At 42.6% G+C, this 12,694-nt stretch overlaps 1 pseudogene; it reads left to right on the forward strand.

The window, feature by feature from the left end:
- The first annotated feature begins 3,276 nt into the window (after window positions 1-3,276).
- Window positions 3,277-12,694, forward strand: part of LOC137095600 (MAP7 domain-containing protein 1-like) — a 99,183-nt pseudogene continuing 89,765 nt past the window's right edge.

Below are 12,694 nucleotides of genomic sequence, written 5' to 3' on the forward strand. Positions count from 1 at the left end.
AATGTAATTTGACATTTAACAGGCTTTCCCTTAATTCCTCCTTATTATCCAAGATTTTTGCTTATCCAACGTTCTTCCGACCTGTTTATGTTGCATAACCAAGACTCTACTATATGTGTAAAGTATATGCAGGAGGGAATACTTGTGACTCCTTCTGCCATTATTTCTAGAGTAGGAAGTAGCAGACTTAATGGAATAAAATAGGCTGAGATCACATTCACTGGCATATGGCTAAATTAGCAATGTGGCCACGCATGGGTTAGTCAGTGGATGGATAGTACTTTTCATGGGCAGTTACAATAGATGTGGTTGTGCACTCTCTGCTTGCACAACTACCAAATCAGTTCTCCAGGTAATAGTAAGAATTTACAGAAACACCTGATAAGTTTTCCTGGGTGTTGTAGGAATTGCACAACCCTAAATGGAACTATGTTCTTGGCCAGCCTCTAAGACAGCATTTCTCAACCAGGTTGGGACCCCTGGGGGGTTGTGAGGGGGTATCAGAAGGATCACCAAAGACCATCAGAAAACACAGTATTTTCTGTTGGTCATAGGGGTTCTGTGTGTGAGGTTTGGCCCAATTCTATTGTTTGTAGGGTTCAGAATGCTCCTTGATTGTAGGTGAACTATAAATCCCAGCAACTGCAACTCCCAAATGTCAAGGTCTATTTCCCCCAAACTCCACAAGTGTTCACTTTTGGCCATATTGAGTATTTATGCCAAGTTTGATCAAGATTCATCATTGCTTGAATCCACAGCTCTTTGAATGTAGGTGAACTACAACTCCAAAACTCAAGGTCAATGCCCACCAAACCCTTCCAGTATTTTCTGTTGGCCATGGTAGCTCTTTGTCCCAAGTTGGTTCAATTCCATTGTTGGGGGACTTCAGAATGTTCTTTGATGGTGGGTGAACTATAAATCCCAGCAACTACAACTCCCAAATGACAAGATCAATACCCCCCCCCCCAACCCCACCAGGATTCAATCTGGGCGTATGGAGTATTTGTACCAAATTTTGTCCAGTGAATGAAAATACATCCTGCATGTCAAATATTTACATTACAATTCATAACAGTAGCAAAATTACAGTTATGAAATAGCAACAAAAAAAATTATGGTTGAGGGTCACCACAACATGAGGAACTGTATTAAGAGATTGCAGCATTAGGAAGTTGAGAAACACTGGTCTACTTTAAGTGTCAGTGTGTATCTATCCAACACTTCAGACTAAATAGGTCTTCCCCATCACCAGCTCTTTTAAAATATACCAGACCATACTGACACCTTCTGACATTCAAATATAGACATGCAACTAATAGATGATCTGTCATTCTATTATTTTCCATTCTCCAAGGCCAGATTACTTTAAAGTCTGGGAAGAGTCAATGCATTAGACAATACTTAGCTAACTTTTGGTTTTGACTTAAAAAAACAACGTAAGGGTGATCTATCGAATGTTTTGTCCCGGAGAGATAGGGACCACAAACGAGTGACTCAGACCAGGAATACCTGCCAGGTGAGTTGGGGATGTTGAGCAAGCCAATTATCTTTGCCCTCATGCTCTTGCAAAAGAAAGGAGGCAAACAGCAGCACAAAGCACTGAATCACCATCAACAAATCCAGGACTTGGAGAATGTTCATTCCAAAAGCATTGCGTGGCTGGGAATGGCAAGGAATGGAAAGGAACAGCCATTCAAGGCCATGTGCATTGGGTACTTTCTAACTTAATATCAATGGGTGCATCTACTCTGAGCTATGGCAGTTTCCATTGGCTAATAAAGTAGGATCAAACCACTGCCAAGTGTGTAGATGCATATCCCATTAATGCTAGACCCCAATTCCTTATGGCCAGCTTCACACCATTTGCATTTCCTCTGGTCTGTCCTCCTCCTTGCAGAAGCTGGCAAGGAGCAGCACAGGCCTCAGGCAGGATAAAGCCTTTATAGTCTTCACTTCACTTTATTTCTTAATTAGTCGCTCTCCACCAAGGTGCTCCAAGCGACTTACAATCTAAAATAGCATTTACACAATATAAAAACATTCCACATAAAAATATTCAGCAGTGACTATTTGGCAAATTAGATCTGATTACTTAAATGCACAACCAAACAGCCAAGTCTTGAGTGCCTTTACAAAAGGTCGCAACTCCGACATTGCTCTAATGTATGGAGGCAATGAGTTCCACAGAATTGGAGCATAGGTTGAAAAAGCTCTATGCCTTGTAGCTTCCAGGTGTACCTCCCTAGGGCCCGGTATGTATAGGAGATTTTCCTGGGTGGATGGAGGTGACCACTGATGGGGAAAAGGAATGAGGCGGTCCCTAAGATATAAAGGTCCTTGGCCATTTTGAGCTCTAAATGTCAGGATCAGTATCTTGTAAGAGATCCGATGTTCTATTGGTAGCCAATGCAGTTGTTGTAGAATCGGTGTAATATGGGATCTTATAGATGATCCTGCTAGCAGCCTGGCCGCTGCATTTTGGACCATCCAAATCTTCTGGGTTGTTGACTTCGGAAGCTGGCATATAAGGCGTTGCAATAGTCCAACCTCGTGGTGACTGTTGCGTGGATTACTGTTGCCAGTGCTTCTACCGAAAGGTAGGATGCCAATTTCCTTGCCTGGTGAAGATGAAAAAAGGCCTGCTTACTTATGGCAGTGATCTGGGCCTCCATCATCAGCGATGAGTCCAACACAACCTCAAGGCTTTTAACAGTGGCAGATGGAACCAGAGCTTCCCCATTGAAATCAGGCAGAGAGTGGCTGGCTGGGCCAGAGTATCTCAGCTTTTTCAGGGTTCACTTTTAGTCTGCTTGCTCGCAGCCAACTTATCACTGCTTCCAAACACAGCCTAAAGTTCTCAGGAATTGCGGTTGTCCCCGGTTCAAGATGCAAGAGTAGCTGGGTATCATCTGCATACTGGTAGCACTCTATGCCAAAGCTCCGCACCAGTCCAGCAAGTGGCCAGATGTACATGTTAAATAACAGGGGCGAGAAGATAGTACCCTGGGGAACTCCACAGCAAAGGCAAGAGCTCTCAGAGCTTTGGCCTAACCACTTCACCCTCTGTCTCCGGTCCCAGAGGAACGAATTGAACCATTTCAGGGCTAAACCTCGTACACCAGACATAGCCAATAGATGAATCAACAAGTCATGGTCCACCCATGTGGCATTCTCCAGGTCTGCTTCTGGACATTCTTGATGCATTAGTTCATTGTTGTCTGCAAAGGCTGCTGCTGCTGCTGCTGCAATGAAGGTGTGTGTATGTATGTGCGCAGCATGACAATGGTGTCTGATTATATAATTGGGAGCAGGAGTGAGTAAATTTCTTGCTCTCTACAGCCCAGATACATTAGATTCTCCGTTAACCGGGACTCTCAAAAAACTGGCAAAAAATCAAAAGAAATAATAATTTAAATAAAAATTAAAATGTGTGTATAATATACTAAAGCTGTGTTACACTGAGTTAATTTTGTCTTAATTTGCTTTTAATTGCTGTATTTTGATATTAATGTCAATAATATAGTATTTATGGTGTAGTATAGTATGCAGTGTAGTATTAATTAGGCCTATTTTAAATAGCAAATCTTAAGCCACCAGAAACTATGTTTATCCAGCATGGGAGTGTGATGGAGTCTCTTCCTTTGGATGTTTTTAAACAGAGCCTGGATGGCCATCTGTTAGGAGGGCTTGAATTGTGTCTTCCTGCATGATGCGGGGTTGGATTGTATGACTCGGAATCTCTTCCAATGATTTTATGATTCTGTTTACCAAGCACCATAGGTGCCAGTTAATTGAGAATCTACTGTATATGAATGGAATTTTTCTACTATCCATACCGACCCACTTTCCTCCATAATTATGTTCACCCACTTTCACTGTATAAGGAATCAGTACCATATTCTGTTCAATGTTATTTTACCTATAGTTGTTTTTTGTTTTGTGTCCAGTATTGTTTATGTGTATTGATGTTATTCACTAATAAAAATGAATTGCAAAAAACACAGACAGTACATAAACCAGCTTTTCTCACTCTGGAGGGGTGGGACCCTTGGGGGGTTGCGAGGGGGTCTCAGAAGGATCACCAAAGACCATCAGAAAACACAGTATTTTCTGTTGGTCATGGGGGTTCTGTGTGGGAAGTTTGGCCCAATTCTATCGTTGGTGGGGTTCAGAATGCTCTTTGATTGTAGGTGAACTATAAATCCCAACAACTACAACTCCCAAATGTCTAGGTCTATTTTCCCCCAATTCCACCAGTGTTCACAATTGAGCATATTGAGTATTCATGCCAAGTTTGGTCCAGATCCACCATTGTTTGAGTCCACCATGCTTTCTGGATATAGGTGAACTACAGCTCCAAATCTCAAGGTCAATGCTCACCAAACCCAGTATTTTCTCTCAGTCATGGGAGTTCTGTGTGCCAAGTTTAGCTGAATTCCATCATTGGTGGAGTTCAGAATGCTCTTTGATTGTGGTTGGATTATAAATCCCAGCAACTACAACTCCAGAATGACAAATCCAATCCCCCTCCCAACCCCACCATTATTCAAATTTGGGCATATCAGGTATTTGTAGCAAAATTGCAGATATGAAGTAGCAACAAAAATAATTTTATGGTTGGGGCACCACAACGTGAGGAACTGTATGAAGGGGTCATGGAATTAGGAAGGTTGAGAACCACTGGTGTAGAAGAAGGAAATTTTGCAACACCTGCTCTTCGCTCTTTTAAAAACAACTACAAATACATTCCACATTGGCCAGCCTTTGACATTACAAGATACAGCCTCTATCCATGGCTTATCCTTGCACAGATTCTATTATCCATGGCTTCAAAATATTCCAGAACTATATATTCCAAAAAGCAAATCTTGATTTTGCTGTTTTCATATAAGGGACACCAATTTATAATGAAATCTGATACAATGAGACTTGAGAGCATACACAGATTTGGGTATAAGTAGGGTTTCTGGCACCAAACCCTAGGGCTCACTGTACAGGTGTTGTTACTTTCATATCTTGCTTTGCACCCATTTAAAGGAGTCTGCTGCCTTTAGAGCTGGCAAAAAATACACCAGCAGTACAGTACACTGTTATTGCACAACAATTCATCTTTAACTGCCATGCTTTTGGCTCCAGAGCTTCACCAAACTACAACCGTAGGGGTCCATAGAGATGTTGATTTGGAATGATAACCCTATATTTTAGGGCTGGGCGGTTTCGTTTCGTTAATTCGTAATTCGTTAATAATTCGTTAATTTTTCCAATTACAAAACGATAACGAACCATTCTGGAGCAATTTTTTTTTAAAAAAATGAATTTTTAAACACGTTTTGTAAATGCTTCGTATTTCGTTATTGTATTCGTTTCGTTATTGTTCTGAGGTCGTTTCGTTATTATTTCCGCATGTCTGGGGCAAGTTTTTTGTTTAATTAGTGAAAAAAAATTATAATATCACACCAACAGTCAACAACAGAGGGAGAGGGAAGCTTCAGAAGTTTTTGGAGGTTTTTTAGCGTATTTCGCGGTCGCGTCCACCATTAACGAATTGATTCGTTATTGTTTCGGAAATCGATTCATTAATGTTTTGTAATTTTTTCACATTTACGAAATTTCGTAAATATCGAACTTTTTAAAAGGAAAATTTTGTAATTATTTTAAATATCGAAACAAAAAAAAACCCCAAATACAAATCGATTTTAGAAACAAATTTTTCCATTGTTACCCAGGCCTACTATATTTATATGGTTTGAATGAGGCCTCTTGTATGCATTGTTGTTGTTCATTCGTTCAGTCGTCTCCGACTCTTCGTGACCTCATGGACCAGCCCATGCCAGAGCTCCCTATTGGCCGTCACCACCCCCAGCTCCTTCAAGGTCAGTCCAGCCACTTCAAGGATGCCATCCATCCATCTTGCCCTTGGTCGGCCCCTCTTCCTTTTGCCTTCCACTTTCCCCAGCATAATTGTCTTCTCTAGGCTTTGCTATCTCCTCATGATGTGGCCAAAGTACTTCAACTTTGTCTCTAGAATTCTTCCCTCCAGTGAACAGCCGGGCTTTATTTCCTGGAGGATGGACTGGTTGGATCTTCTCGCAGTCCAAGGCACTCTCAGAACTTTCCTCCAACACCACAGCTCAAAAGCATCTATCTTCCTTCGCTCAGCCTTCCCTAAGGTCCAGCTCTCACATCCGTGGGTGACTACAGGGAATACCATGGCTTTGACTAGGCGGATCTTTGTTGCCAGTGTGATGTCTCTACTCTTTACTATTTTATCGAGACTGGACATTGCTCTCCTCCCAAGAAGTAAGCGACTTCTGATTTCCTGGCCACAGTCTGCATCTGCAGTAATCTTTGCGCCTAGAAATAAAAAGTCTGTCATGGCCTCCACATTTTCTCCCTCTAATTCCCAGTTGTCAATCATTCTTGTTGCCATAATCTTGTGGGGTTTTTTTATGTTTAACTGCAACCCAGCTTTTGCGCTGTCTTCTTTCACCTTGATTAGAAGGCTCCTCAGCTCCTCCTCGCTTTCGGTCATCAGAGTGGTGTCATCTTCATATCTGAGGTTATTAATGTTCCTTCCAGCAATTTTCACCCCAGCTTTGCTTTCATCAAGCCCCCCACATCGCATGATGTGTTCTGCATATAAGTTAAAGAGGTTGGGTGAGAGTATGCAGCCTTGCTGGACACCTTTCCCAATCTTGAACCAGTCTGTTGTTCCGTGGTCAGTTCTGACTGTTGCTACTTGGTCCTTGTACAGATTCCTCAGAAGAGAGATAAGGTGGCTTGGGATGCCCATCCCACCAAGAACTTGGCACAATTTATTATGATCCACACAGTCAAAGGCTTTAGAATAGTCAATGAAGCAGAAATAGATGTTTTTCTGAAACTCCCTGCCTTTCTCCATTATCCAGCGGATATTGGCAATCTGGTCTCTCGCTCCTCTGCCTTTTCTAAACCCAGCTTGAACGTCTGGCAACTCTTGCTCCATGTATTGCTGGAGTCTTCCTTGCAGGATCTTGAGCATTACCTTACTGGCATGAGAAATAAGGGCCACTGTACGGAAGTTGGAGCAGTCTTTCGCATTTCCCTTTTTTGGTATGGGGATATAAGTTGATTTTTCCCCAGTCTGATGGCCATTCTTGTGTTTTCCATATTTGCTGGCACATGGCATGCATTACCTTGACAGCATCATCTTTTAAGATTTTAAACAGTTCAGCTGGGATCCCGTCGTCTCCTGCTGCCTTGTTGTTAGCAATGCTTCTTAAGGCCCGTTCAACCTCACTCCTCAGGATGTCTGGTTCTAATTCATTCACCACACCGTCAAAGCTATCCTTGATATTATTATCCTTCCTATACAGATCTTCTGTATAGTCTCGCCACCTTCTCTTGATCTCTTCAGCTTCTGTTAGGTCCCTGCCATCTTTGTTTCTTATCATACCAATTTTTATCTGAAATTTACCTCCAATGTTTCTAATTTTCTGAAAGAGGTCTCTTGTCCTTCCTATTCTGTTGTCTTCTTCCACTTCCATGCATTGCTTATTTAGAAATAGTTCCTTATCTCTTCTGGTTAACTTCTGGAATTTCGCATTTAACTGGGCATATCTCCCCTTATCCCTGTTTCCTTTTGCTTTCCTCCTTTCTTGGGCTACTTCCAGTGTCTCAGCAGACAACCCTTTTGCCTTCTTGGTTTTCTTTTTCTTTGGGACGTACTTTGTTGCCGCCTCCTGAACAATGTCTCGGACTTCTGTCCATAGTTCTTCTGGGACTCTGTTTACTAAATCTAGTCCTTCAAATCTGTTCTTCACTTCCACTGTATATTTGCTAGGAATGTTAGTGAGGTCATATCTAACTGGTCTGTGTATTTTCCCTGATCTCTTTAGTTTTATTCTAAATTGAGCAATAAGTTCGTGATCTGAGCTACAGTCAGCCCCAGGTCTTGTTTTCACCGACTGGATGGATGTCCACCACCTTTGGCTGCAAAGGATGTAGTCAATCTGATTTCGATGCTGACCATCTGGTGAAGTCCATGTATAAAGCCGTCTTTTAGGTTGTTGGAAGAGAGCGTTTGTTATACACAGCGAGTTTTCCTGGCAAAATTCTATCAGCCTGCATCCCGCTTCATTTTGTTCTCCCAGACCATGCTTGCCTGTGATCCCAGTTGTCATTTGACTTCCCACCTTGGCATTCCAGTCTCCTGTAATGAAAATAATGTCTCTTTTTGGTGTATTATCCAGTAAGTCCTGCAGATCCTCATAGAACTGATCTACTTCTGTTTCTTCAGCAGCTGTGGTTGGGGCGTATATTTGGATCACTGAGATGTTGAAAGACTTTCCTTGCACTCGAATTGAGATCATTCTGTCATTTTTTGGGTTGTATCCAAGCACTGCTTTAGCGGATTTCTTATTAATTATGAAGGCTACTCCATTTCTTCTATGTTCCTCTTGTCCACAGTAGTAGATCTGGTGGTCATCTGATGTGAAGTGGCCCATTCCAGTCCATTTCAGTTCGCTGACCCCCAGAATGTCTATCTTTAGTCTTGACATCTCACCAATAACAACATCCAATTTGCCCTGGCTCATAGATCTTACATTCCAGGTTCCTATGGTGTGTTGATCTTTAGAGCATCGGATTCGTCATTCACCTCCAGTACCGTCGGCCGCTAGCCTTCCTTTCGGCTTTGAGCTAGCTGCGTCATCACATCTGGGACTAGTTGAACTTATCCTCTGCTCCTCCCCAGTAGCATTTTGGCCATCTTCCGACCTGGGAGTCCCATCTTCCAATGGCATACCGACATATCTCTGGTTGTACTGGTCCATTTAGTTTTCTTGGCAAGGATACTGGGGTGGTTTGCCATTGCCTTCCCCAGGGATCACGCTTGGTCTGACCTCTCTGCCACGACCGTCCCGTCTTGGGTGGCCCTTCACGGTTTCGCTCATGACATCATTGAGGTGCTCAAGCTCCAGCGCCACAACAAGGCGGTGATCCTTTGCTGGAGCTTGTATGCATATGTGTGAGGAATTAGCAACCCTTTGAACTGTTTGGTCTTCTCTCTTTCAGCCGCTAAAAGGACGCCTCCAGAAGTGACACAGCTCTCCTCGAGTGAACAGAATAGCCACTTACGTGCCACGTCACCCCTTGCGAGGGAGGCAGATCCACACCAGAGGGACCGCTCTCTCCCAGTGCTATCTCCAGCAGCCACGGTTCAGTCCGCTGCCACCACTCCTTCAAATGCAGCATCGCCCACCCAAAATGGCCATCCTAGGGTCAAGACCACTGTAGTGTCCTCTGCCAAAGTGAAACCTCCCCTTCCAGCTCACCAGGAGAGCCTCCCACCCGTCACAACTCTTCCAGCCATGGAGACTCTGCCGCCTAAAAGTGACCTCCCACCGTCTATCGGGCCCCAATGCTGCCTCCTGTGGAAGAACCTCATCTTCAAGAAAGCCCACGACCGTCCCCGAAGAATAATGATCAGCTTTCCCCAACCCAGGGGTCTGCTAGCCCCTGGAGCAAGCAAGGTATGGATTGGGATCCTGTTGGCAATTTACTTACACAAGCATAACTTGTGGCATAAAATAAACGCGTAGTTCATGTTTGATCAGTTCATACATACCTTGCCAGAGAAGAAAAATATGTCATGCAGGTGAACAGTAAAAAACAAATAGTTTACTTTTTTTAGTTCAGAACAACATATGTACAGTGTGATCAGTTGCATCAGCTCACATAATGTCCTTTTATTAGAGGTTTAAAATAGTCTTTATTTTGTCCATATGGATAAACTCCTTCAGCAGCTCATGAAGCAAGAGTACACGCCAAACTCTGTCCCTCTCTGCTTCTCACTTCAAACTGTCTCTCTCTGCACTTGCATAACTCAAGCCCGAACAAAAATATAACAGTATCTAAAAGTCCCAGGCTCAACCATCTCGCCAGACATGCTTGACCAATCAGCTTCATGCACCTTATTTTACAGTTGGTACACACACACATTAACTGATTATTTGCATGCTCCAACATAATTTACCTGACAGCAATAGCTGGCTAGTGCGGAATGTTGAAGGTTGCAATAACAGATTGGTACATACAATGCCATTGCTCATGGAGATGCTCATGAAATTCAGATACACATAGCGTCTTACACATGTATAACTTGCCTGGCAGAAATGGCTATGCAATGCAAAATATCAAAGGTTGCAATAGCAGAATGGCATATACAGTGCCATTGCCTATTGAGATGTTCGTGCACATCTGGTGCACAACACATCTTGCACATTACATCTTGCACATGCATAACTTGCCCAACAGGAGTGGCAGGATAATGCAGAATGCTGAAGTTTGCAATACAGTGCCATTGCGTTTGAAGATGCCCATGCATATAAGATGCACATTAGTACTTTGCTGCATATCCATTACATGACATTGTCATTCAACACAAGGATTGCATTGCCCAATCGTTGCATAACTCCATATGCGGAGAGCTATGTTGTACAAAACCCAATGTGAGATGTCAGCCCAAGCTGCAGAGTCCATACACTAATTTTTTGGCTATGAGTCCTCTGTTTTTCTACTATCCCAACCGTCATAACTAGTACACGTAATAATATCACTCCCCTTGAGTGATTAATTGATTTAAATGAACAACAAATTAACTAAATTGTTAATAAATAAGGCATTCCATAAATTAGTCAAGGCTGGCTTAGCTTAAAATGCCGAAGGCACCAGATCCCATCTGACCTTGGGAGCTAAACAGAAGTAAACCTAGTTGGTGGTTGGATGGGAGATTTCTGATGGGCATTAGGTGCTATTATTGGGCGAGTGGCTTATTAAGAAAAGACCCTCTCAATAATGTACAGCAGAGTAACTTATTAGCAGCAGCATGACCCAGCACCAGTAGCCAAAAGTGATAGAAAGAACAAAAATACACAGACCAATGTTATCTCTTCCATAGGAGGCTTTTCTTTATAGCAAAATAACGTGGTTGGACCATTTACAAAATCAAAATTTCCATAACACAAATAAAGTTCTTTATACTTTCTTCTTTGCTTCCACGCTGGACTTCTTTCTCATTCAGATAAACAGCTTCATTCTCACAGAGCCTCTTCTCAAACTGTAGTTACATGGGAGCTTCACACAGTCACTGTTTACACACAGCAGACTTCACACATAGCAACCTTCAGCCTGGGAATTCTCTCACAAAAGATTCTCACACACCAGGCCTACTTCACACTGAGGTGAACCTCACACTGAGGACTTTTTCCCATTGAGGCCTTCTCACACTGAGACCTCTCACAGACTGAAGACTACTAAGCTACAGGGACACCTGCTTGTATTGAACTGCAGCTTTTGCTGAGTCATTGCATCCATTTAACCCTTTCAGTGCTTGACTCACATTTTTATAATTAAAAATGCCTAATTAATTTTTAATATTTCTGACAGCTATAGGCTACATTTTAGAGGAAGGCAATGGCGAAGCTTCTTCTGAATATTCCTTCCCTAAGAAAACTAAGTCATGACCAAGGAGGTATCTACAGAGTTGGATTTGACTAGACTTAATATCAGGGGGAAACCTTTACCTTTAAGAAAACTCTGGGAAAGTTATTGCTGGTACACATGTGCATGTTGTTATTTGCTTTCATTCCAATTTGGACTTATATGGCAATACTATTGTACACCTTTTTTTTTTTTGAAAAAATATGTTCAGATAAGGTTAGCTATTTATTTATTATTTATTATTTATTTATTATTTGCACTTGTTAACCGCCACTCTCAGCCCGAGGGCGACTCGTGGTGGTGTACAGAACATAGAAAAGACAACAATTTACAATAGATCAAGACCATAACACAACATCTAAAAATCCGCTTCGTCTAGTTTGGGGTCATAATCAATCTCATAGTCATAGTCCATTCCGGTGGTCATTCCAAAAGACATAGCACTTAGTTGAAGGCCTTTTCGAAGAGCCAGGTTTTCAGGCCCTTGCGGAAGGCCATGAGGGAAGGCACCTGTCTGATTTCAGCAGGGAGGGAGTTCCATAGCCGGGGGGCCACCACCGAGAAGGCCCGCTCTCTCGTCCCCGCCAGGCGTGCCTGTGAGGCAGGCGGGACCGAGAGAAGGGCCTCCCCGGATGATCTCAAGGTCCTCGTGGGCTCGTAGGCCGAGATGCGGTTCGCAGATGCGGTTGACTATATTCCTCTGAATATAGTCAACCGCAGACTCTTTATCATCTTCTGCCAAAGAATGATCATGCCTCATCAGACTACAGGATTTCAGGATTTCATAGCACTAAGCAATGGCAGTTAAAGTAGTTTCAAATTAACACTACAGTATAGATTCTCCAAGTTGTTAGGAATTGTGGGAGTTGAAGTCCAAAACACCAGCCCATGCCTGGATAGATGCACCACGCATTTCCTATAAAAGTTGACATTTCCCTGAAATTGGGATTGGATAAAACATATATTAATGAATAGCTAATGCAGTGAGGTTGTCTAACCTTTGAATAGCAAGTGGAAAATTGTCAACTTTCGAGTGCAAACAGTAAGAGAACATGGAATCCAACCATGTTGAGCACAAGCTAGATTCTCCAAGTTATTTAAAATAACTTGTCTGCAAATATCAAAGAGTTTTCTGGCGCCAAATGGATAGGTTGTGATGCATCCAAGCTGGAAAAGGGTAACCATTAACCACACCCAGACGATATGACACAAG

This window comes from Anolis sagrei, chromosome Y (genome assembly GCF_037176765.1).
Source record: "Anolis sagrei isolate rAnoSag1 chromosome Y, rAnoSag1.mat, whole genome shotgun sequence".
NCBI lineage: Eukaryota > Metazoa > Chordata > Lepidosauria > Squamata > Dactyloidae > Anolis > Anolis sagrei.